Source organism: Aulonocara stuartgranti (assembly GCF_965226115.1).
Source record: "Aulonocara stuartgranti genome assembly, chromosome: 15".
Classification (NCBI taxonomy): Eukaryota; Metazoa; Chordata; class Actinopteri; order Cichliformes; family Cichlidae; genus Aulonocara; species Aulonocara stuartgranti.
The window spans coordinates 8,054,169-8,081,843 of record NC_138951.1 but is presented as its reverse complement, the minus strand read 5'-3'; positions in this window follow the sequence as shown (position 1 = coordinate 8,081,843).

The window sequence follows — 27,675 nt, the reverse complement described above, 5'->3', positions numbered from 1 at the left end:
GCTCCTACCTCAAAGCACACTGTGTTCTGTTGATCTTATGTGCTGCACAATAATGTTTAACATTTAGTATTTACTGTCATATTCCCATATATCATTGTGATGTTGTTTATTCTATTACTCTTGTTCTCTTCTGCTTGCTTTCTTTTTTCTTTCTCAGCAGGTGATCCAGGTGATTGATATATGCTTTTTTTTTTTCTCTGCCCGTTCTGTTGGTTTTTGTCTTTTGCCCTTCTCCCCCGTCCCTCTTCTCAGCTGTTTCTCTTTCCCTCTTTCTTTCTCCCCTTCTTTCCCCCAGTCAAGTCTGTCCCGTATTCAGTAAGTGAAAATAAAATAAACAATAAAAGGTGAATCACCATTGTGGACCATTACGGCAAGGCTGGGATGGTCAGTTTGGTAAAGTAAATCCGTTGGGCATCTTTCTTTGCCTTTAGACAACAATTCTGATGGCAAAAGAGCCAAATGGGACAGGCCAAAAAAAAAAAAAAAAAAAAAAAGAGATAGGGTGAGAAGTTCGGCCATCCAGGAGGGGCTCAGAGTAGAGCAGCTGCTGCTCCACATCGAAAGGAGCCAGCTGAGGTGGTTCGGGCATCTGACAAGGATGCCCCCTGGGCGCCTCCTGGGTGAGGTGTTCCAGGCATGTCCCACCGGGAGGAGGCCCCGGGGCAGACCCAGGACACGCTGGAGAGATTATATCTCTCGGCTGGCCTGGGAATGCCTTGGTATTCCCCCGGATAAGCTGGAGGAGGTGGCTGGGGAGAGGGAGGTCTGGGCCTCTTTGCTTAGGCTGCTGCCCCCGCGACCCGGCCCCGGACAAAGCAGATGAAGATGGATGGATGGATGGATTTATAATTTTAATAAATGACAAATTAAAAAGGCATGAACATTTTTTTTGTATCGAAAAAATATCGAACCGTGACACCAAAGTATCGAACCGAACCGAACCGTGAATTTTGTGTATTGTTGCACCCCTAATATATATATATATATATATATATATCCTAATAACCATGCACATTTTATGTCAAAAACTCTTTTCCTTTGTTTACCATTAAGGCTTCAGTTACATCAATTGTATTGATTGAGGAAATTGTATTTGCTTAACAATACTATTAATCCAGCTGAATAAAACTTGCCTGATAAGTGCACGTACAGACTAAACAATGCACATTTATGCATAGGATACAAAGCTAGAGAAGAGCAAGCTTTACATAAGGAATTTGAGTTGTGAGCATGCCCAAAAAACAGACACATTGGACAGAAATAAAAGCACCACTGCATAAACATTTCCTCAGGCAAGACCTTTTTCCACCCCTATTTCTTTTGTCCTCTATTTATTGATCATTGCACACACCACTGAGACAGGTTCTCCCCGTTTCACTGTCTTTCCATTTATTAATAGAATACATGGTACAGCTCAGTGCTTTGTTCCATATGATGGACCTCTCAGGAGAGTGTAAATCAAATACACAGAGAGGAGATGCAATTTATAAAAGAGGCTGCAAGTCTGTATGTGAAAGTTAATGACTGTGTACTTCAGTAAGCAGGAGACATGTGGAAGCCCTAAATACAGGAAGCTGTACAGCAGTTATTGAAAAGAGTGAGTACCCTTACATTTTATGCATCATGAGCATGTGTAGAATATTCAAGTATAAAGTTAAAATGTATAACGTGACAGAGAGAGCAATGGCAGTAATGTATTTAGATATAGTACCGCCTTCTATAAACTAACAATTTGATAAACTTATTAAAGTTTTAAGATAGGAACATCTTGCCATCACTGAAAACCACTACATCACCATAGGCCTGCATAATTTAAAGGGGGAAAAGGTATGCAATTTGTTTATTTTTTATTACAAATTGATTATATGTCTCAGTTTCATATCCACCTTAAATCTGCCTGGACTTGTGTTTGTCAATCAAGTCCCAGAGGAATGACAAAGTCAAAGCCACAGGATATTAAAAAGACACATACTGTAAACCCTTCTTGTGACGCATCTCTCCAAACACTTCCATTATATATGGAAGTGTTTTGAGAGTGGTGTGAAAGATGCTCTTGTGCTCTATTTGTATAGCACCTCTTATGAAGGTTAGAATAGATTAAACTGCTTTGCCAATAATGAACAAGCCAACAATAAGATGGAATAATTCAACACTGTACACTATAGCTAAGTACTTAAAGTCAAAATAAGAGCACTAAAAGTAAATAACTAAAATAAAGTAAGATGTGAGAAATATTGTGATTGCAAATAAAAATTGCAAAATAGAAGTGCAGGGGTAGACATACCTGCAGCAAGGGAAACTGAGTGTGAATTATATGCTATGGAATAAATGTAATGGATGGATCTGTTCACAGAGGCAAATGATATAAAATTATTCACATTCACATTGTACAATTTGCATGAAATTAATTAGTTAGGAAAATCCCTATAGCATTTTGGGTTCTGCTTACACATCTCCACCAAAAGCTCCCATTGTTGGCTGAAAATAGATCACACTTTCCCTGAGCCACTGTCTAAATATATGCATAGACGGGATCTACAGACCAATGCTGCACACATGCAATCCAGCATAATTGTATATAACTTGTAGTAGCTACAGCTAATGTCAGAAGTTTGCATACACACATCATGCACATGATTGTCATGCTAATTTGAGGTTTTTAATGATTCCTATGAACTCTCTGTGAAATGCACTACACACAGGTCTTTATCACCAGATTCCACATTTATTTATAGTTTTCCCTGGGTTATGGTTGAGCACAGTCTGACAGCTGTCGGTCCCAGCTGATTTCCCTCTCCCCCGCTTCTCTCCGTCTCACTATAAAAAGGGAAGGAAACCACCATCAGTCCAAATCGCCATCAGCTGTTCTCACCGGCATCTCCAGCACCGCCCCGTTGAGCTCACTGCACCACTCCTCCCCTGCAGCCGCGCCCGGGACCACACCTCCGCCACACTCTCCTTTTTCCAAGGTGGAATGGCTGTACAGCGTACATCTTTAATGACTTTAAAAAACAAGAATTGGGTGCAAAAGTTTGAGCTGATTTGGGATTTTCTGTAATCCACACAAAAAAGTATACACATAGACTCAAATATATACACTCACTGGTATTGGTGGTGAAGATTCTACAGTGTCTTTGAACTTGAGAAGATGAAGGCGTATTTTTAACATCTCATGATCATGACTGACTACAACTGTTAGTTTCTCTTTGCCAACATAAAAAGGATTAATTTGACAGCAATCACTGGATTGACAAATACTCAGAACAATGGAAAAGTCCAAGAAATACAGTGAAAATCTAAGAAAGAGAATTATGGATTCACACAAGTTAGGAATGCTTCTTGAGCCATTTTAAACAACTGCAGATTACAAGATCATCTGTTCAAACAACTGTATCTAACTACAAGTTATTTGAACATGGTAAATGGTAAATGGACTAATCCTTTTATAGCACTTTTCTACTCTCTTGGACCACTCAAAGCTCTTTATAAAACATGGTTCATTCACCCATTCATATGAGCACTTTGGGGGGTTTTTTCCAGTGCTTTAGTGCATTTTATCTAACATTTACACACATTCATACTCTGATGCAAGTATCAGAGCGCAACTTGGGGTTAGTATCTTGCCCAAAGATACTTGGTATGTGACCAAACCATCAGCTTTCTGATTATTGGATGACCTGCTCTTCCTCCTGAGCTACAGCCAGCCCCGGTGGACAAGCCAAATGCCTTCTTGTAAAGGGTTTTATGGTCAGGCAAGACAAATATTGAGCGATTTGGTCAAAAAGAGAAGAGATATGTTTGTTAGACTAAAAGTCAGACTTTCAAACCTAAAAGCACTACCAGCTGCCAAGCATGGTGGTGGTAGCATCATGCTTGGCTGAATGAAGGATGAAGGAATAACCTCCAAATTCTTCAGCTTCTTTCAGCTAATTGGTTGAAACTCGGACACAGCTGGGCATTCCAACAGGACAATGATCCCAAACACACAGCAAACCTGCTTTTAGAAGTAAAGTAGGGTAACATTAAGCTTCTGGAATAGCCTTCTCAAAGCTCTGATCTCAATTTTGTGGAAAATTTGTGGACTATGCTTTAAAGTTGGTCCATTCTGAGAAAAACAAACAAGTGTCAAAGAACTCTTCCAATTTAATCGAACAGAGTGGTCAGATATCCAGTCAGAATTGTGCCAGAAATTCATAACTATCAAAAGAATTTGGTTGAGATGTAATTTACTAAAGTACATTTAAATTCAGTAAAAGGACTAGTTGTAGCCCCATTATCAGGGACTACAACATTTAGTCCTTTTACTGAATTTAAACAAATATTAAAAGTGGAAGTGTATGTATATTTTGAGGCCTATATGTATACTTTTGACCCTATACAACCATTCCCTGGTGAAAAAAAAAAACACTTCAAAGAAATCATCAAAAGCCCCAAATCACCATGACATTCATGCCAATGAGTGTATGCAAACATCTCACCACAACTATACATCAGAAATTAGTCTACAAGCCCTTACAGCGCCATATGTGTTTTCAGTTTATTCTGGCAGATCAAAACTCAAAGTTGGACAGGAATAAGCTGGGAACAAACCATGAGCCAACATATCAATAAAATTCACTGACATGTAATTGGATCTACCCAAAAAGATTAACTAGAGTTGTCAGAAAAACATTGTCTGTATACATTCAGACTGTCTTGAGAAGACTTCTAATGAAAGAAAAGTGAAAGCTCCACTCTGGGTCAACCAGCGGTGCAGAGAAGATTAAAAATCTAAACATGTGAACTAAACATTTACTGCTGCTGCAGATTTAAGATATCAATTACTGGAACAGCAGATAGTATTCTTTGTGTTCATCATATGTGTCTCCATAAAATACAATCTCTCTTTTCTCTCTTTTTAAGAAGGAATTGCTTTTAAATATTATGTTGCGCACTGGAAAAAAATTGCAGCAATATTTAGCAGATGGACAACTCCATCTTTTCACCAAGGTAAAAACTTTATTGTGAATGCCTTTTATTTAATTTTCCAAAAGGTCAATCTTCGTTTCGGCCTCGTTTGAACACATAAAAACTAAGAATCAAAGGCTGCCTTTCATAGCTGTTTCTTTGAGATTCCCTGTACTACCTCAAATAACACCACCTCTGCAAGAAATTAAAGGTAATAGCAAATAAGTGAGTTTAATTGAAGATAAATATTGATGATGGGCGATCGTGGCTCAAGAGTTGGGAGTTCGCCTTGTAATCGGAAGGTTGCCGGTTCGAGCCCCGGCTTGGACAGTCTCGGTCGTTGTATCCTTGGGCAAGACACTTCACCTACCGCCTACTGGTGTTGGCTAGAAGGGCTGATGGCGCGATATGGCAGCCTCGCTTCTGTCAGTCTGCCCCAGGGGAGCTGTGGCTACAACTGTAGCTTGCCTCCACCAGTGTGTGAATGTGAAAGTGAATGGGTGGATGACTGGGTGTGTAAAGCACTTTGGGGTCCCTAGGGGGGACCAGGCCATTTACCATTTAAATACAATAAACCCAAAAGGTGAAAAACATCACTGCAAAAGAAAAGAAAAAACTCAAATTAAATCCCAGGTTTTTCTGAGGGCTGTTCTTTCAGCCAAAGATCACATGCATGCCACGTCGGTCTGGTAAAAGCAAGAAACTGATTCTTGTTTTTTACTGCAATATTCAAATGGTAGGTTCAAAATTTGGTATAAACAAATGGAAGCATGAAACCATTCTGTCTTCTATCAATGGTTAAGACTGGTTTTCTGGCTGTGATGATGGTGGGGGATATTTCCTTTGCACACTTTTGTGCTTTTAGTCATTTTAATCATTATTTAAACACCTCACATAGTAATTATTTTGACCATGTACATCCCTTTTTGACCAGTAAGATAACATGCCACAAAGTTCAAATCATCTCAAACCAGTTTCTTAAGCATGATATAGAGTCCAATGTACTCAAGTGGGCTCCACTGTCACCATAACTCAATCCATTAGAGCACATTTGGGATGTGAACATGAGACAGGCACCATGGATGAGCAGCTGACAACTCCACAGTAACTCTGTGATGCCGTCATGTCAATATGGACCGAAATCTCTGAGGAATGTTTCCAGTACTTTGTTGAATCTATGTCACAAAGAATTAGGGCAGCTGGCATTAGCAACATGTAACCAGTAAAGAGGTCATGAGTTTGTGTAGCTGTCCAACTACTGAGCTTGGGGAAATTGGATCTCATCTACGACTGGTTTTAATAATGTGTTCTCGTCTATTTACAACTCACCATACCAATTAACATGTTTGACATTTAATTAAAATTTATCTGACAGGTCAGATTTAGATATTTTTTTCTTGATGCTGGCAAAGGTTTAATCATCAGTCAGCTTACAAGAACTTTTCAGATTTTTCCACAATATATACAATCTAAATATTTTATATTCTAAGCGTATTTCCTCTGTGAATGTATAAATCCTTTATACCATTTGTCATTATATAATTCTCCCTCAAGACATAGTTGTTCTCTACAGTGCATCTTAATTATTGTTTATGTTATAGGTCATTTCACGGATCTTATCCACCGCTTTGTTTTTGTTTGTTTTTTGCTCACAATTAGATTTTTGTAAGTGCAGCTTTGTCTTTGCTTGTCATCTGGAATTTTGCCCTTGTGGTTTTGTTTGGAGGGGATGCTTTCCCACCACTTCCTTACCTTTTACGACCGAAGTGCAGACTATTGAGCTCCTGTTTCTGTATGCATCACATTTTATAACAGTGGATTTCATTTCTCGCACAGTAGCTTTAAATGTACGTTATTCTCTCTGCCTTGCTTTTGTGTCAACAAGGATATATTACCATTCAGAGCTACTTTATAGCCCATTTCTGCCAATTCTTTTTCATTCTGTTATGGTCCTACAGTACTTACCTATCTTTGTTCTCTGAACTGTGATTTCTGTAAGATTGGGGGAACTACAAATACAAATGCCCTTCAGCTGTAACATAAAACAAATCTCAGCCAATGAAGCAGAGGTGTGGACTCGAGTCACATGACTTGGACTCGAGTCAGACTCGAGTCATTAATTTTATGACTTTAGACTTGACTTGAAAAAATGTTCTAAGACTTGTGACTTGACTTGGACTTTTACACCAATGACTTGGGACTTGAATTGGACTTTACTTGAAAAGACTTGATATTTTACCCCAAATATAAAATTTAACATGCATATTATATAGAGATTGAAAATGTGACGTCATTCACGGGTAGAACCGCAAAGGATTCTGGGAACTCGTGGCAAGCGGTACTAGCGCACGCAGGCTTTCAATTAAAATCAGTCACACAGCGATAAAAAGAAACACAAAAATGTCAAGAAGCTGTTGTATTATTAACTGCAATAGCCGGTCGCATGACAGCCACGGGAAGCCGACGGGTAAAGAGATCGGTTGTTATCGGATTACGTCGTTGAAGAGAAATTGTTCGAGCCATGTTTCCGAAGTAACAAAGACGCGACTGGATTGCAGCCATTCAAAGAGCAAATATAACGTCCCAGAACACTCCAGCTCACAGGTTAGTCTGCTCCAAGCATTTACACAAAGGTCAGTCTGCTGTTGTAGTTAATGCGTCATTTTTCTTAACATAATTGGTGATATAGGTTACAAGCAAGTCTGGCGCTGAACAGAAATTGTCGCGCTATGCTCCTTTATTTATTGTGCATAAATAGTAAATTATCCTGACACAATATTGCGTTTCGCTTCTGTTATTATGGTACACTGACAAAAACACATACTTTTATTCACAGGATAAAACAGGTTTTTTGTATCACTAATTGCCCAGTACGATTACAGCATACAATATTATTGTCACTGCTACATTTCTGTGATGCTACCAGAAATTATTTCCACTACTAATTAATTACCGTTGAGCTCAAAGGTTATATTAATAAACGGTTAACGAATGTGTATTTATGAAGACGATTTGTGAGACTGGTAAACTTATGATACGTACGATGGTCTTTCGTTCTACACGGTGCATTTCAAGGTCCTGCACCCATCCGTCGGTAAACTGTACCTGGGCTTGTTGCAGTGACCTGAAGTTACTAAACTTCATGAGTGTGTGCACTCACTCCAAGAACCGTATAATTATAAATATGCATATAAATATGCTAAGATGAGATAGCTGACTTCATCTAACTAGCAAATGTTTTCCAGGCTACGTTGGTGATACAGTTTTTTTTAATGTGTATGATATTTTTGTCATGCGATTTTAAAGCTGGTCCTACAACCGCATCCAAGAATAACATGCAGCTTATCTCAGAACTGTCGGTGAAAATTATTCTTGGAGCTAGGTTTAATTGAGCTGCATTTTATAGAGGTGCAATTTCACAATTTGTGTATATTTTCTAAGTTCACTATTTTGTATGTGTTGAGAAAAACACAGATTTTAAAATTACATGGTCTAATATTTACATTTAGCATATAACTGCAACATTATTTTTTCGTTTGTTTTTTTTAAAGACTCGAAAGGACTTGAAATTCAAAGTTTCAGACTTGTGACTTGACTCAGACTTTTACACCAGTGACTTGAGACTCGACTCTGACTTGCCTGACATTACTTGAGACTTGACTTGAGACTTGAGGATAAAGACTTGAGACTTACTTGAGACTTGCAAAACAATGACTTGGTCCCACCTCTGCAATGAAGTCTGTGTGAAACTCTGTCGAACAGCTCCTTTTTTCTAATCCCATTTTTCCTGTCTCTGTGCTCTGCTGTTTGTGTTCCTTCATGTGTAAGTAACAAATGCTCACTCAGTCATAATTACTGCTAATAGCTGCAGGATCTTCTGCCCTATAAAACGCATGCGTGTGAATGCTTGTGTAAGAAACAGAAGTTCTGCTGTTGACAGCCTGTCAGAAAAAATTAAAAGCTCTACCACTGAGACCAACTTAAAAGATCCACTGTGCACTGACTGAGGGTAGGTGTGTGTGCCCATAAGCATATATAATTCAGCCCTTGCGCATGTGTTTGTGACTGTGTATGTGGGTGTGCAAATTCTGAGGCATATCAGCTCTTGATCACTAAGCTTTCACAAAGCCCTCGTAAATGAAACCAAGATTCTATTTACATGAGGAAATGTGAAGATCACCTATCTCTGCTGCTCTGCTGTATGTAAGAACACACATTCACAAGCACACATAAAACACACACGCATAAATCCCCACAGAAAATAAATAAATAAATAAATAAATAAATAAGCAGCCAAATGAAGTGACAAACCCCAAGTGAGGAAGGATGTACAGGCAGTTCAAGAGATTCCAGTCAATTATTTGATATAATGAAAAAAATATACAGTTGATGATAATGTGTACAGTTGAGGGCAAATAATCCAATAACTATAGGCCAGAGGATTCAATCATGTGTATGTGCGCTTGTGAATGCAACTATAATTGGGTTTTGATTGAAACCCCTCTAACCCAAACAAAGTGGGTCACACTTTAAAGAAAAAAGAAAAGATCAAGTGTCTGGTTTTGGAAAGTTGTCAGAGTTGTAGCATTGAAAAAGCTAAATGCAGTGCTAGCCAAAGCCAAACTAGCTTTTATCACAAGTTTTGAGACATCAAAACAGTATAATTTATAGCCACAACTCAAGACTTGATGGTGCTTCATATGTATTTATTATGCATGTGGTAGATATTATGATACAACTAAGAGAAAAATTATCATCCCTAGTTGTATCGATATCCCAAGTTTCAGTACTGCCAGACTAAATAGTGGCACTAGTACAAAATGTTAAATTATAATCCCTCCTACATGATCAGGAGTTGAGGAACCAAACTATAACTCAGTTGTTATAAAATCATCTTGTTGGCTATAGCAACCACATACTAACTGGCCAAAATGACCTATTTTTTTTATATTTTTCCACCTATAAATCCATTGTATAATTTTTATTTCAACCCATTAACATTTCATTTATATCCACAAGACTTCAGTTATGCATGAAATATTATGATGCCATCAAGTTGCCTGGCAACCACCTAGCAACAGGATAAATTGAACTTTTTATGCACCTACAAATCTACAACATCTCATAAAATCAGTTTATGATTTTATTTCCACAAAAAAAAAAAAACTACTCGTTTATTTCTGCAAAAACTGAATTATACATGCCTAGCAACCACATAGCAACAACCTAAAATGACCCATTTTTATTAATATATACAACATCTGCCACACTTTGTTTTTGGTAACTTTCCCCAATGTGATTATGTATATCAAGAGCATGAACAGGCCAAACAATGCTGTATGTAGCAGGATTGTTTAAAAATTCCAGAATTGTATTTTTGGTCATTTCTTAAAATGTTTGAACATATTTTGTACTTAATGATGTGCACTCACAGTTTGAGATACAAAGAGTCTCAAATTCTTCTGCCGAAAGGTTTCTATAGCCTCACCTAAAAGCCGAGCTAAAGGCAAATCCTTTCCCTTGTTAAAACAGGTATCATTTTCCATAACTGCTATATTATGTGTATTGATGAGGGAACTCTGAGCTTTTTAGATGTCATGTTATGAACTATGCTTTCCATCAGGATCTTCATGCTAATGATAGAAAGCTGCTTCAGATGACAGAGATAACCAAGGTCAGAGTCGGTAGGGATTGAGCAGACCAAAGAAGCACCAGCAGTCACATTTTACTTCCAATGTGTATTCCCAGAAACAGTATTGTATGTAATGTTGAATAGTGTGGTCTTGTACTTTATAAGAGCTGATGTACAGGCAAAACTGAATCTTCACTCATGCCTGGAAAAAAATGATACTAGACTAACTTTCTTTACTTCCTCAATTTTCACACAAAAACCTCAGACATTTGAAGAAGAAACAGGATAGGATTATATTTTTCCCATCATCAACAGGAAATAGATGCTTTAGACACATTCGCACTAGTGGAAATAACAAGTGGGCTTTAGGTTAGGGAGTTGCCTGGACAGAGTCTGCATTCATCAGCACAATCTGACCTCAGTGAGGAGCTGGAATTTAAAAAGCCAGTAATGTCTCATCCAGCAGCATGGGACATTAGCATTCTCACTAACTCAAAAATTGAGGGATGCAATGCATTAGTGAAAACGCCTTTGGATTAAGTGCATTTGAAATTATCCATTATATGTGCTTATTTCAGTCCTCTGACTATTTAGCAGCATAAGTACCAGTCAGTCATTTGTTGACTCATTCTTTCTTTTTTTCTTTTAATTCAGTGAGTGAGTGGGCAGTGGTAATGGCTGCTCTGTGAAGGTTCAAGTCAAAAAAAGACACGATGCAGTGAAGAAAACAACAAGTAAAACTTACAACAAAGAAAGTGCAACAGAGCATACTGATCCGTGTGAATCAACCGTAAAATGGAAAGGACTGGATGTTTTGAAAGAAACAGAATCTGTGTTTTTGAAAAGATGATATTTACAGCAAACATCTTGGATCTTTTTTCTTACTCAAGGATAATAAACCAAAGTAACACAGCAAGGAATATGTAAGTCTGAATTTCATAGTTGTGGGTCTGGTGTTTGTGCCAGGATGCATGCATTTAAGTAAAAGTAAAGGAAGATGTTCTTTTCACCAGGGTAGTCTATAATTTGCCTGCTTTAAATGACGAGTCCTTTTCAGCATGCATGGGCAACCTGGGAATTAAAAGAAAAGGCGAAACAGATACTTGTAATTGGGCATAATTACCGCCACCCGTCTGACGAAGCAGAGCCTTGCTGCTGGGGAGGTCAAACACATTTAAATGCAAATAGACGCTGCTGCCAACAAGTATAACTTTCAAGTTTAATTTCACCTTTTGCCTCGGCTGTCTGACAAGTGATGACCTGTCTGTGTGCGTGGAGAGATTAGGACGTCCCTCTGTGACTTTCATTTTGCTCCTGTGCCCGGTCTTTTTTAAAGCCTAGCAGTCAGAGTCTGTTCAAATGGACACACATTCATTAGCTATGCTTTACTGAGCTCATATGATTTCCAAATCTGAATACGTACTCTCTCATTTTATGTGATCAACCACCATTACAGCTGACAAACTCAAAGCACTTCAGCTTAATGTCGAGTTATAGCCAATAAATGTCTTTCACCTGGCAATGCATCACTGAACCTCACTGTGTGTATGAAATGTTACATTTGTTTGCATTTGTCATTTATTCAGAAGAAAGAAGATTCCACGTGTTAGCCTGTCAAACAATGTCTGAATGTAGACATTTGACTCTAGAAATAGAGTCAAATGTCAACAGTTACTCTATACGAAGGTTTTGCTCTTTATTGATCTGCATTGGGCCTTACTGAACCACTTTAAATACAGCTTGAATTGTAAAGGAAAAACTTGTTAAATACCCATTTATTTAACTATTTTCACGACCACTTCCCTCTTATGTAATCACTCCAGATGGTTAAATAAATGGCTAAATAACCTGTAGGCTATCCCAGCTGACAATGGGGGCCTGGTTAGACATTTATATAGTCATATAGAGAAATAAAATGCCTCTTCCTTCATTGGTTTTCTACTACCTAAGCCAGCGCCGCCATGATTTAATTAAATGCCAGTTTTATTAATTTAAGGTTATCTTTTCACAAAGGGAGCATGAAATGACATGCAAAAAGCTTAAACATCACTGGCATGACACCCTAAATGTGCTTAAAAGTCATGTGCTGTGATTTAAAAGTCATTTTTCTTGTTGGTTAATGATTCGGAAACAACACAGATGGCCATTAATGCAAAGATTTAAAATCACAGCTGTCATCTCTCGTAGAAGGAGGTCAAGGTGAAAGACAAAAAAAAGATTAAGGAAAAATATTTAATGATAAACTTTATTTTTGAAAAAAAAAAGTTTTATGTTTATCTGCTTTATTTGATCTAACGTCTTAAATAGATACATCCACTGATCCTTTTTATGACAATCCGTGTTGAAGAACAAAATCATTTAATTGCATTTTCTAAAATAAACTATTTTGGTAATTAGTTCATTCGTCCCTTTGCAAAAATGCTGGTTTCCTTTTTTCTTTCTCAACAGGTGATCCAGGTGATTGATATATGTATTTTTTGTCTGCTTATTTAGTTGTTTTTTGTTTTTTTTTGCCCTTTATCCCTGTCCCTCTTCTCCGCTGTCCCTCCTTCCTTTCTCCCTTTTGTTTTCCTCATTCAAGTCTGTCCCGTATCTAGCAAGTGAAAATAAAAAATAAATAAAATAAACAATAAAAGGTGAATCAAATAGACCATTACGGCAAGGCTGGGATGGTCAATTTGGTAAAGTAAATCCGTTGGGCATCTTTCTTCGCCTTTAGACAATAATTCTGATGGCAAAAGAACCAAACGGGACAGGCAGAAAACAATTTTTTTAAAAATTGCTGGATCTGAACATGTATTTGGATATCAATTGGTTAACGTTATTGAAAGATTAAGTAAAGAGTAAGCTGTCACTGAATGAGGAGTGCACAGGTTTGGGCCCAAATGGAGTGGAGGCAGGCTTAAATAACAAAAAGTGGGTCTTTATTCAGGCTAGAAAACACTATAAATATAACAAAGTTCAAGATGTTTAACAAAAACTCAAAGACACAGGGGAGCATCTTTTAAAACCCTATGTCCCAGGCTTAGATGAGCTGATCTGAAACTTTTAGTAATCCCAATTCCAGATTGGATGTACCAGCTAATTGGGAATTGGGAATTCTATGGTTCTATAAGTCTATAAGCATTAATGTATGGTTCCAAAACAGGGTACCTATTTGTACTTGTGGACATTATATCAGATTTACAAATGTTTAAGCCTACACTTGAATTTTCATTTTATGTTCATTTGATAGAAAAACAACTGTAATCATCACAAGGTGGGGCAAATTAATCCAGATAACGGGAAGTTACCCTCGCTATTTTGAACTTTGAAAGTACTGGAATGGTTTTACTCATTCTAGTACTTTCATAGTACTTTAGTTATTTTTTTAGTTATTTTTTTTTTTTAGATTATGTTTCACTGTGATGCTAATTTTGGTGGTCTTAGTCAAACTTAAATATGCTGTAATTTGCAATTCAAGGCTGAGGCTGAGTTTGAGTTGCTGTTTAGTGTTTTCTAGGTATTACTGTCTTTAGGCTTACATTTGTGTTTACTGTATTTTCAGATACCCGTTTGTTCCCTTTATTACACTAGTATTGTCAGTTTTAGTTTTAATAATATCGAGTTTTAAGATATATGATGTGTTCTGTTTCAGTTTTCTAATAATATTGTTGTTGAGTTTCTGTGTTGATCTTGTTATTCCTGCCTCCCAAGTGCCTCTGTCACTTTAGATTTCTTGTCTCTGTGCTTAGTAATCATCTTTCGGGGTATTTCCTGTCTTCTCTGGTGTCTTGCTTGAGTGTAACTCCCTCCGTCACTGTCTTGATTGTCTGCACGTCTCATTTTTCCTGCCTCCACTTCCCTAATCACTCTCTCTGTATAAATAGTCCCATCTTCCTTGTAGAACTTTATCTATAAGCTGTGGTTCCCCGTGTGACATTTTCAAAACAGCTTTCCTGGTTTCCTATTCTATGGGAAACCACTGTGAAGATTTAAGAATGGGTGAAATATAATCATGTTTCCATCTACCAGCCAGGAATCTAGCAACAGTGTTTTAAACCATCTGTAATTGTGATGATTAATGGTTTCCTCAATCCAACATATAACAAACTGCTGTCATCCACCCTGGATGTAATAAAAGCATAGATGACTTTGTCAAGGTTGTTGGTAGAAAAAAAAAACTTTAGTGAAAAATCTTAATTGGAGAAAAAAACTGCCTTTTACAACTTATTCGAGCTGCATTTCTGTAAATCAAAAGAAAGGACATTGAGATTTTTTTACGTTTAAAATATGATGAGCGAGATAAGGAGTTGCAGATTGCGTAACTGCCTGCCAGTGACTCACTAACAGGTTTACTTGATTAAGCTTTATTTTGATGGGGGTTTAAAGAGAGCCATGTTTTGCTGTGGCTAAACTGCAGGTTAAGGAGTTGATGTCTGGCTTCAGTGGCAGGAATATCCGGGTATCATCAGTGTAGAAATGGTAAGCAACATGATGTTTTTTTTAAATACAGAATGAAGTGGCAGCACACGCGATGAGGTACACTACACGGCAAAAAGGTAGTGTTAGCAGAGTAGCTGCCAGTGCTGACACAAAGGGACCTGTTAGTTAGAGAAGACTTGCACCAGTTAGGGGCCATACCACAAATACCAATGCATGTACACTGCAAAAGATGTAAGAGCTTGTGATCCACTGTATCAGCTACAGCAGTGAGATTCGGTAATGTGTATACTGTACAGCACACTCACAAGCATAAAAAAAACATAAAGAGATCATTAAAAACTTTGAAAAAGCAGATTCTGTTCTGTGATGGAAGCTGAAAATCCTCATCATTATTGTTATTATTATATTGGGCTTGAAATTGATGGATCTGTGGGCAAAATATGTGAAAAACGTATTTTAAAAAATGAGAAAGAATAGTAAACAAAACTGATTATACTGAAGGGGATTGTGGTTCAGTATGACAGTATAAAAGGTTATTTTCTACGGATCAAACATGCATGTTTTACATCACACCCATCACCAACACAATGAGTTTAGACTATGTACCTACAAAAACAGAGATATGCACAGCCAAAAGCCAATCTACTCAGAACATGCAATCTGTGTGGCACACTGAAACTTGTGCTCTGCCTCACAAACACACACACATTCAGACATTCTGCACCACAAACATCACACAAGACAATATCTCCTGGGATATTAGAAAGAAGCAGACGGCCATACAAAGCTGAACTTGCTGTCTGTGGGGAGCATCCGTAATGAAACTGCATATGCATACAGTAGCATAGGCCACAGACTGACTGAACTGACAGCAAAACAGCAAAAAGCATGACAGGCACCGCACGGCAAGAAAATATCACAGAAAGAAGAAAATAGGATGCTGAAAGAAAGGCGGAGAAGTGATGTAGGACAACAATAAGGCACAGGAAGATGGGAGAGAGTCACAGGAACATATAGGTCTCCGTGCAGAGAAATTCAAAGTAAAAATTCTGATCTTGCAAAGGTAAAGCAAAAACAAAACAAGATGCCATGAGGCGAGGTGTTAGACATACACTCAACACATCAGCTGGCTTGTGAGAAAAAAGACTGTCAAGGATCTATCTTGGATTAACATGAAAGACTTTCTGAAATTTCACAATATTGAACCTTTGAATGAAAAATTGGTGCAACAACATTCATCAAAAGCATTTTTGAAAAAAAAAAAAAAAGGTTGTGTCCAAAGGCAAAACCCGCCCTATGACTCCGTGTTCCTGGGGGCCCACAAACAAAAAGAACGACAACAACAAAGAAAGACACACATCAGAATTTTTTTCAGAATTAAAACAACATTGTGGTGGGGCAGGGGCAACAGGTACCTAGACGCTAAAAGAAATGCTAAAAAATTTTAAGATAAATAACAATGTTTGAGTTATTTATTTATGTAAATATTTTTCTGGTGTCACAGCTACACGTTTGTCTGCTATTTTATGGACTTACATGACAAGCAGAATAGTTAACATTAAAATAAGGGAAAGAGTCTGGACTACCCTTACTCCAAATGAATCCCCAATTTTGAAAAAAGTTGGGACACTGTTTGAAATGTAAATAAAAACTGAATGCAATGATGCTGTTGTTTTTCTCATAAACCCTGATTCTAAAAAAATATTAAAAATTCCAAAATATCAAATGTAAAAACTAAGAAAATGTACAATTTTAAATCAAACTTGAGGTCTCAACACAGTAGATAAGTTGGAACATGTTTATCACTGTGTAGCATCGCCTCCTCCTTTAACCCGAGTGTGTAAACGTCTTGGAACCCATGAGAGCAGCTGCTGAACATCTGGGACAGGAATGTTGTCCAATTTCTTTGTCTGATATAGGATTCAAGCTGCTAAGCACTCCTTATGATGTGCCAAATGTTTTTTAGTTGGTGAAAGGTAGTTCAGTACCAGCCATCCTGCTGTAAGAGCTGCAGTATGTGGCTTAGCATTGTGTTGCTACAGTACAATATGCAAGGACATCCCTGAAAAAGACATCATTTGGATGGAAGCATTTGCTGGTCTAAAACCTCTGTATCCAGATTCTGAGACCCTGGTGATGATATTACTGTAGATTATGAAAATCTTATAGTCTTAGATTGTGGAACATTATTCTCTTTTTTGTTGCTTTTGTAAATTGTAAATTTGTGCCTATTTTTATATCTATGAAACTCTGCCCCTCTGAGTTGCTTTTGTAATACCCAATCCTGTTACTGAGCTGTAGGTAACAGTCAATTGCCAATTACCATTATTAACTGTTTCTGTTTAGTACCACTTACTTTTCCAGCCTTTTATTGATCTTGTTCCAGCTTTTGAGATGTGTTCCTGGCATCAAATTAAAAATGATATTTTCTATAAAATAGTAAATGTTTTCTACATATTACGGTGAATTAAAATATGGGGTTGTGAGATTTGCAATTATTTTGTGGAATTGGTGTTGTATATTGAATAGAAGTGAAGTGAAAGCAGAAAATCACCTGTCAAAGGTGGCAAATAACGAGTACAAATACTTAGGTGCAGTTTTCAGTTGTCTATACTTTACTTAGGAAGAAGTGAAGAACTGAAGAAACTTCTCGGGTGAGAGGTGAAACGTCTTCAAGCAACTTAAAGAAGTCCAGACGCTTTTCTCTGCAAGCTCCTTTGACTACGATGACCTGGATGACTGAGAACCTTCACAGACATATACTTTACTTAGGGATTTTTTTTATGCTTTTCACTTTTACTCCCTACATGTTAAAACAAAAATCTGTACTTTATACTTCTTACATTTTCAAAACAGGCACGTCACTCTTGCTTTAACGCATTTGAAGGGAGTTATTATTTTGTCACTGCGAGCCTCCAAACATGAAACTGATTTGAGCCTAAAGAGAAACACATGAATGGTAATCCTGTTCGTTTATTAATCAAAAGAGGATGTCACATAAAAAGACATGACGTATGCCAAAGTCAGGGGTTAAAAGTGGGCCAGTGTTTTGTTTTCTTTCCTTGTTTTCTTTTTGTTTTGTTGTTGCCACAACACCGGAACAACTGCAGATGTCCCTAATTTGGGGTTGCGGTACTTCACCATCTAGCTAGTAGGGGTGCAACGATACACAAAATTCACGGTTCGATACTTTGGTGTCACGGTTCGATATTTTTTCAATACAAAAAAATGTTCATGTCTTTTTAATTTGTAATTTATTAAACTTATAAATATATATTTTAACTCAAAAGTACAGTTTTTAAATTTAATGTTGCTGAAACAAAAGTAATTAAAAAAATAAATATATTGAGGAATCACTCATCTTTGGAAAAGAGAGTTTATTACAGAGAAATGGCTCTTTCCAAAATAAAAGCAATACTATACACTTATTTTGGGCTTTATTCTCAGCAGCATATTGTAGCGGGTCAGGGCTGTTCGGGGTTTTGTTTGTACAGTTATGGTTTGTTTATGTTGCCATAGTGACGAGTGACGCCCTCTCGCTGCGACGGTGTGTCCTTCCGGGGTCAGAGGGCGCCCTGTGTGTTGTTGTTGTTGTTGCTGTGCGTATGCCGCGCTGAGCAGTTAGCTAGCGGCAGTGTTCTTCTGCAGATGTCAGTAAACGGCTGTGCTCCCTGGCTAGCTCACGGGAAGCAAGACCAAACGACACCTCCGTCTCCTCCTTGTCTGAGCTCGCCACATTGGTATCAGAAGTGGGATGATGGTGGCACCCCATGTTCTGACCCGAGTGACTTTCCCCCCGCCGGTCGTGACCGGTCGGTGCGCCAAAAGAAGGCACCTGGACATTTGCAGGACTTTGTGTGGGGTAATGGGGTCGTCGGGGACGACTGACCCCTTAGGTGGGGGCTATGTAGCGGGTCAGGGCTGTTCGGGGTTCTGTTTGTACAGTTATGGTTTGTTTATGTTGCCATAGTGACGGGTGACGCCCTCTCGCTGCGACGGTGTGTCCTTCCGGGGTCAGAGGGCGCCCTGTGTGTTGTTGTTGTTGTTGCTGTGCGGTTGCCGCGCTGAGCAGTTAGCTAGCGGCAGTGTTCTTCTGCAGATGTCAATAAACGGCTGAGCTCCCCGGCTAGCTCACGGGAAGCAAGACCAAACGACACCGCCGTCTCCTCCTTGTCTGAGCTCGCCACAATATTAAACATATCAGGTCCCCATAAGGAGAATCATGTGCTAACAGCTGTCTAAATGACTCGGGTAAAGTTTGTAGCATGCATGCTTGTTGTTTTTGTCTGCTTCCACTTGTCTTTGCACTAGGATGATGTCGGCGTAAATGTGCAGTCATATTCGTTGTGTTCCCACTAGTGCTGTCAGCGTTAATCTCGTTGAAATGACGTTAACGCCACAACACGGCAAATCTCCATTAACGAGCTACCCCTGATCTCCCCGTGCGTGGGGCTAGACGACCAACACGTTAACGAGCTAACTGCGCTAACACACTATTTCCCACCCATGTAATTGAGCATTGCGTGGCACATCCAACATACTGTTTTACTTTAGTCCATGACGCGCTTACCTTCAGGGTCATACGTCACATGAAAACCAAAATAATTCCAAACGCCAGATCTGAATGAGGGTGGGGGAGGTTCAATTTGCCATGTTGTAAGGAGAGCTTAACTTCTGTCTCGCTAGCTTGCCCTGCGCTCTTCCTTCTGGCAATGCTGTCTGTGTTGAACGCTCATTGGATCTGCGCTTGACAGTGCAGCCTAGGCGGAGTAGTCGAACGCAGATTCACTGAGCGCTCAACACAGACAGCATTGTCAGAAGGAAAGTTGATAAAATAAATTACACATTTTGTATTGTTCGATACATATGCGTACCGAACCGAAAGCACTGTATCGAACGGTTCAATATCGATACGAGTATCGTTGCACCCCTACTAGCTAGCCCTACAAAAGAGGAGTGAGCATAAAGGAACTGATTTTTATTTTTTAAGTGGCAGGTCATCAGCAAACACACAAACTGTTTGTGTGCAGTTTGTCTGCACAGTGTGTTGCTAGCTAAAGGCCCAGCTGCTCTATTTCATGGGGAGAGAAAAGAAAGAGAATTAACTTCAGAGATGGAGAAAGATTAGAAAGATGGGAAAGGAGAGGAAGAAGAGAGGTTAGATTTAAAGGTAAGGACTGCTCATTTAAAGCTTACATGCAAGTCCTCATGTTTTTCCTTCTTTTTCTTCAGATTCAAGCTGAGCATATATTAAAAAGAATCACTCTGATACTATTTTATTATTATCTTACTATGGCACAAGGTTCAGTTGCAGTGGACCACTAGAGGGCTCCACTCAAACCCAGTGTACGGGAAGTGAGTTGCTGCGTTTTGGGGCACGAAGGAGTTCAGTTGTTGCTAGGTGAAGAATAAAGTTGGAGTGAGAATTGAGAGCTCTCGTGTCATCTCTTGCTTTACCTCCACACGGTTAGCTTTGCACAAAAATAGAAATGTCCCTCACTTTGAGTACATTTTAAAGGCTGTACTATTTTTACTTTTACTTTAGTAGATACATTGAATCGCAACTTCAGCTTTCATTAGAGCGTTTTTAACAGTAGTATTTGTACTTCTACTTAAGCACAGAATATCTGTACTTGTGCCAACTCTGAAAATGACTTCTTTTTTTTAAGAAATTGGTGTATTAGTCATACGTCTTCTCATTATATTTGGCTGATCATAAAAATGCTCAAATCATCAAAACTGTAAAACAACATAACAACAAAGGACATTTTACACATCTTAGCATTTTCCATGGCCAAGCAGCTCCTGTAATAGTAATCTGTAGGTGGCCCATACCATACAGTGTGTGCTTTGTATAGCATAACAGTTACCTGCATTTTCAAACAACAATTCAAAAGTAATCTCTGATAAATGTTCGCTCCACCTTTTTGTGTTTTCTCTTTGCCCTTGAATATTGATTGTTGTTCTCTTACCTACAGGAATGTTTTTATCCAGGATTGGAATTTATTTGAATTCATTTAATTTCATACAACAACTGCTTAAGGTATCACCATGTAATTAATGTTGCCAGCTTGTTTTCAAGCCCCTATTCCTTTAGTCGGCTTCCCTGATGCTCCAGCTGTACTGCTGTTTGAAAGTGTCTGCAACCAACAGAGTGAATGAGGGAAGAAAGAAATAACGCTTATGTTTATATTTTGTTTACTGCAATCCAGCTAACCTTTGGCTCAATGGATAATTTTGCATAATTCAGAACTCTGAAAAGTGTAATTTCAAATGCCTCCTGCCTTTGCATCGGGATGGCTAATGTTTCCACAGTGAATGCGACACCATCACTGAAAACTACTGAAATATTCTGAAAAAGATGTGCAGTCTTTCAGAATACTCATGGCTTTATTGTCTGGGTAAGCCAGTATTCACCTTTTGTGCTTATTTTTGGTGGCATTCACTGATTGATTTCTTATTCTGCCAAGTTTTCCCCTCTTTCATAAATTTAACAAAGGCTCCTTCACAGAGTGAGAGGAAAAGAGAGAGAGGGGAGGAGGGATTGGGGGAAAAAAAGAAGGAATGAAGGTATAAGAAAAGTAGAGAGAAATTGAAGGATACTGTGTGACATTGCCAATGGTTTTTAAAAAAAAGTGTGTGTGTGTGTGTGTGTGTGTGTGTGTGTGTGTGTGTGTGTAAGGGGGGGATGGAAAGGATGTGTTGTGGCAAGGTTCAGGGTAGGAAATGATCATGGGAAGCTGATGGAGAAGGAGAAGGGGTGATACTGCAAGAGCCAGACTAAAGCTGCAAAAAGGCAGGGCTTTTTAGATTCAAAGCACACGGTATATCCCAAGATTATTGACTAGAAATGTCAGCGAGGAGAGCGGATGCATTCACAAGTAAGACGCTTGAGGGAGAGAAGGAAAACGGAGACGTGAACTGGTGATTGTTAAATGTGAATAAAGAGCGATGTAAACACAGAAAAGTCAGTGGGATAGAAAAACAAAGAGTTAAGGATGTTGAAAGGAGGTCAAGAGTAAGTTGGAGTGGGCTGTACACAAAGATGGAGGGTAAAACAGGAAAAGGTAAAACAGATGGTAGAGGACAGGAGGCAGAAGAGAGGGGAGCACTCGAGACTTTGTCTTGAGGAGAATATTATAGCTGCACATGCTCACATTGAGAGGTAACCATTAACCTAAAGTCCAGCTTGTAAATATCAAGGGAGGCTATGCTTGAATGTAGTCCCAACGGTCTGTATGTGTGTGTGTATGTGAGAGAGCTTGTGCACCTGTTCATGAGGGTCTGCATTTAGCCTTCAATATTTTAACAGGCTATGCGAAGCCTCGGGGGGGGAAGAGGGAAGCAGGAGACTCCTGCATTGTCTGTCTAGAATAAAAATCTATTCAGGCAGTAAATGTCTGACCTTTTTCTTTCTCAGTTCTCTGCCCTGTATTTCATCATCTTCTCCACTCGTTTTAAGGTGCACAGGCCACAGGACTTTTGAATCATATTGGTGTGTTATAAATCGAAATCTTGAGGATTTAAAGGCATCTTTTTGCCCTAAACAGCAGGACTGTGTCACTACAGGTCTGATAGTTATCACCAGAAAAAGTCTGGGATTGTAAAAACACACACATTAAAAAACCATTAAAACGAACCTCTTTCGATACATTTCTGTTTGAAAAAAAAAGAAACAAAGCAAGCAGTCATTTGTAGTTTATGATGAATCAAGTCGTCTGTGTGCTCAAAACAAACTAGTTCATACATTCAGCCACGGCTTTGATTGTTGCCTTTCAGAACAGCCGTAGACTTGCAGTCCTATAACTGTTTTGAATGAGATTCAAAGATTTCACAGCCTATGCAGAGACTTGTGTTATTGTGATTCAGGCAGTTTGGGATGTCTTTCGTGTTAAATGGGGGTTTGTTGTAAATGCGTAATACTGGAAAAAACACCAAACACAATTTAAAGTGTCTACTACCGACACTTCTGATGACTTGAAAGTGTTACACCCAAGCAATTTAGCTCTCTCTTCAGTCTGATAGCGCTGGAAGATCGGACCAAGTTCAAAATGGGGTTCTTATGTCTGCTTAGGGTTTTTTTGTTTGTTTGTTTTAAGTGGTCGAGTGCAGTAGGTCTGTAGGCTTTCTCGTGATCTTTTGAAATTTTTGAAAGTCCTGGTACCTGACTTTTTTCTGAGGACTTTTTTTATGTCAGTACTTAACACTGACATGTGATGGAATACAAAGGCACCTAATTCAATGGATAAATCAGTGCTGTGTCTTCACTAAACAGACAACATAGCAAAGAACCAATTTTAAATCGTGTAAGAAATAGGGGGAAAAAATCCTGACTGAAAGCCCTGACACAAGATCTGAGAGATGCAGTTGGACCTTCAGTTGATCCATCTACTGATCAATGAAGCCCCATTAAAAACTGTCCGAGTGGAATGGTGGCTGTCAAGAAGCCAAGTATGCCAAATCACCCAAGAAGTGGACTAAAAATGTGCGGCAGCAGGTTTTACCAAGCGATTAATTCAAATTTGATTTTTTTTTTTTTAAGTTCAAATCATCTTCAGTATGTGTGGGGAGGGCAGGAGAGATGTACAACAGTGAGTGTCTATAGCCATCTGTAAAATACGATGGAGGCTTTTTCATGACTGGCCTCCCCAGAGCCCAGATCTCACAGAATTGAAGCAGTGTTGGATCATCTTGATAGAGAATGAAACAACAGACAGCCAACATCCAAAGAAAGGTTTTGAATGTCCTTCAAGAAGCCTGAAGAATTATTCCTGAAGGTTACTTAAAGAAATGACAAGAAAGCTTGCCTAAGAGAGTTTACACAGTGCTGAGGAGCAAAAGTGGGCATACCAAATGTTGACTTTCAAGTTTCTAAGAAATTTTAAAAACTCATTTTTTTCTTGAATACTTTATTTCCATATTTCATTAAATTATTTCACCCATTTCTTATTTGATAAAAAAATAAGACATTGGGGTAACTTAAGACTTTTGCTGTATATTATTGATACTGGATACTGATACTCCATGATCGGAAGGTCGGGGGTTCGATTCCCCTTAACAGCTACCCTGAGGTACCCCTGAGCAAGGTACCGTCCCTACACACTGCTCCCCGGGCGCCCAATGGCTGCCCACTGCTTCACTGAGTGAATGGGTTAAATGCAGAGAGCAATTTCCCCACGGGGCTCAATAAAGTACAATAATGTACACACTTTCTGTATATCAACTCATGTGTGATCTTCCACAAGTTATTCATGTTATAGCAACAATGGAAAATGGGAAGAAAATAGAAGATAATTCATTATTATGTGCAGATTTGAAATCAGGGCTACTTTAACTGACATGTCAGTGCCATCTTACAGCTATCAGACGTAACATCATGACCACCTTCCCATTATTGTTTCGGTTGTTTCGGACCTGTCGAAGCACGGCCTCCACTAGACCCCTGAAGGTGTGCTGTGGTATGTTAGTAACAGATCCTGAAATCCCTGTATGTTGAGAGGTGAGTCATCCATGGATCACACTTGTTTGTCCAACACATCCCACAGATGCTTGACTGGATTTGGGATATGGGGAATTTAGAAGCCAAGTCAACATCTCAAACTTGTTCTGCTCTTCAAACCTTTCCTGAACCATTTTTGCTTTGTGGCAGAGTGCATTACCCTGCTGAAAGAGGACACAGCCACACTAATCATTGTTACTTCACCTGTCAGTGGCCATAATGTTATGCCTGATTGGTTTATATCTGTATGTGCATGAAGAGATTTTCTGTAAAAATCCATTAACAAAAAAATATACATTCACATTTTGGTTTTGTTGATATTGCATCAGGCATTAATGGATCACCATTTCACATATCTACTCAAAACATCTTGAAGTTTTAGTAGCAGATGCTGCAAAGGGATTTCATTCTCCCCTTTGTAATCTGAAAGTCGGGTTCTGTCAATAGACCTTACATTTTAGTAAGGTACAGAATGAAATCTCCATCGCAATACACAAAATACATTATATAACATGTTGTTTATGGCCACCTGTGTTCAGCTTAGTACCAGAGTTATTAAGAGAAACATTATCTGAATTTCTTTTTTTGGATATTTTTGTCTACTTCTTTTCTGTTTTAACAGCAAAAATGGAGCAAAATACAAAAGAGCACCTGCATTTATTATGCTCTGGTGGGCTTATGTGGTCCACTGTAAAAGAAGTTGAACTCTTTTTCAAACCTGAAAAGAAATTCATTTTTTTTAGCATTTATTTCATTTCTTCTGTAGCACCAGCTTCTTTGAAGGGCATTCCTTTTACTGGTAAATTTGTTGCTTTCTGCATGGAGAAAAAACACACAGAACCAGATTTCAATAACTTCTAAAAAATAATAATAATAATACACAGATTAATAAATGTAATTTTAACCTTCTCAGTTAAAAAAGGTGTTTTAGGAGTTGTATTTATTAGATTCAAGGTTTATGTATATCAAAGGAAGTTTGTGCTGTTATCATGCACATGTCAATCTTCACTGAGCTTCTGGTGGTAAGCTAAACTAAACTGAAGTTCTCCTTGGGCATAGTTTTGGGCTCTTCTGTTTTAAATGTACTGAGATGGAAGAGAAAAAGCAAATAGTTTGTGAACGCATATAATAGTACTTATGAGGATAAGTTTTAAGATGCTTTAAGACAAACTCTTTTGAATCTGTTGCAGCATGTTGCTTCTACAGCACAGTGGCTTTAATTTCTTTACCTCGAGTCCTCAATCCAAACTCAGCTCCTGTATTATTTCCCTCTCTGTAGAATCGGTGCTTTCTGTGATCATACAGTGAGCAAAGGTGACAAGTTGAAACTGTTAAACGATTGTGAAAAGCAGAAAGCTGTGCACCTTTGTGAGAGTGACAGACTGACTTTTTCTCGCTGCTGCCTTTTTTGCCCTTAAAACTCAAAGTATTCGTTCTACATCTTTTGGAACAGTATTGAGTACAAAGGTACAATTTTACTAAATGGTACGTAACTTCGGTAATGTTTCTAGCAGAAGATGGCTTCATGTTTTTTCAGGCATTGAGTTAAGGCAAGTAACTACATCTACTCTGTATTTTTTCTCAGATTGAGGTCATTTTTGACTTCGTACCTGTCTCAGTCATACTCAAAGGTGTTCTTTGGCAGCAGCATGTGATACACTGGTTTCTGGCTTTAGTGAGATGGGGCTGTCAATCACAACGCCATCATTTTTCAGTGTGCAGAGTTACTGTTATGTAGTTGTATATTTTAAGAAAACTGCCGTCTTTATCTAACACTAACCAAGCAGTTTTTAGTGCTAAAACCTAAACAGCAAGTGAAAGCAAGGGGGAAAGTGAGGGGGTTAAGCCAAGTGCAATACAAAAAAGATCAAACGGAGGCTTATAAACATTCAACTTATCCCACTGCTAGAACTCCAGCCTCCTAATGTGGACTTTGTAGGTCTAAAAACTGGACCTTTATTTCTCAGCAGCACAAAATCTCTGCATTTCATCCTTGAATGCACCTGAAAGAGAATTTTTGTAAAAAAAATTTTAAAAAGCCACACATTTATTAGAGGAGGTGGTGCACAAAGCTTAAAGTTAAAAGAGCAAAGGCTCATTTACCCCAGCAGTTAAATCGTTTTCACTTAATTGAACCAAGGGATTTTCTGTCCGAAAAGTACATACCTGCAAAAGTTAACCATCAAGTTTAACTTTGGTAAACTGTAATGTGCGAATCTGTGCTATTGATAGGTAGAATTGATTGTAACAGTCCTGACCTTTCAGGGGACTGAAGATCATTTTGAATTGGAGAAATCCCATTTATATAACCCTCCACTGGGTCTGAAGTGCTCAACAGGAGGCCAGGTTTGTAGACAGTAGTGACTCTGTAAGTGTTGATGCTTTGTGTTTCTGTTCCATTTGCTTTTGTTGCTTGGATTCAAGTTTTTGAATAGATATTTTACATGTTTTCAAACAGATTAACTACTGTTAAAGTAAGCCCGTAGTTCTCTGGTTCTGCAAAATGAGCAGATGGTAGGTGCTGATTATCCCCATTTTTTTATGTATAGCAGTGTTTTATGGAATCAATACCGAGGATGGTAAACACAAAGTCCAAAATAAAATGCTGCTGAAAAAATATACAGAAAAGCATGATGAAGAAGGTACAATGATCCAACACAGGTTTAGCTTTTGAATTTATTGCCTCTGTGGCTGGAAAAGGGGATTTTACTAGTGTGTGCCTCATGACACATTACTGAGCCACTGGGGCGAGATTGCATCATAACCATCACAACTTTACCACAGGGATATACTGGTAATTCCCCAGCAGTTTCCGGCCTTTAATTTATCTTTGTGTGCCTGAGTGTGCAAGCATGCTTGGCTATGAGTAGGTGTGCACTGGGATGTGTAAGTGCATGTGTGTGTACAGTCTCTAGGGCCCGCAATCCATAACGGCAATGTTCTACCTTACTCCTGATAGGAAGCCACTAAATCATACCTTATTTTCTTCCACTTCTCGTTTCACACACACGTAAGCACTGCACACACACTAATCAAGGCTAGGCAGCCATTGTAGGAGGCAAAGGTCTGTAAGGCTGTTTGATAGCAGATTAGGCTGGCTTGTCAGACAAGGCACCAGGCCACACAGGAGGTAGTCACATGCTGAATCTATCCGCACACTCATACAGTCACG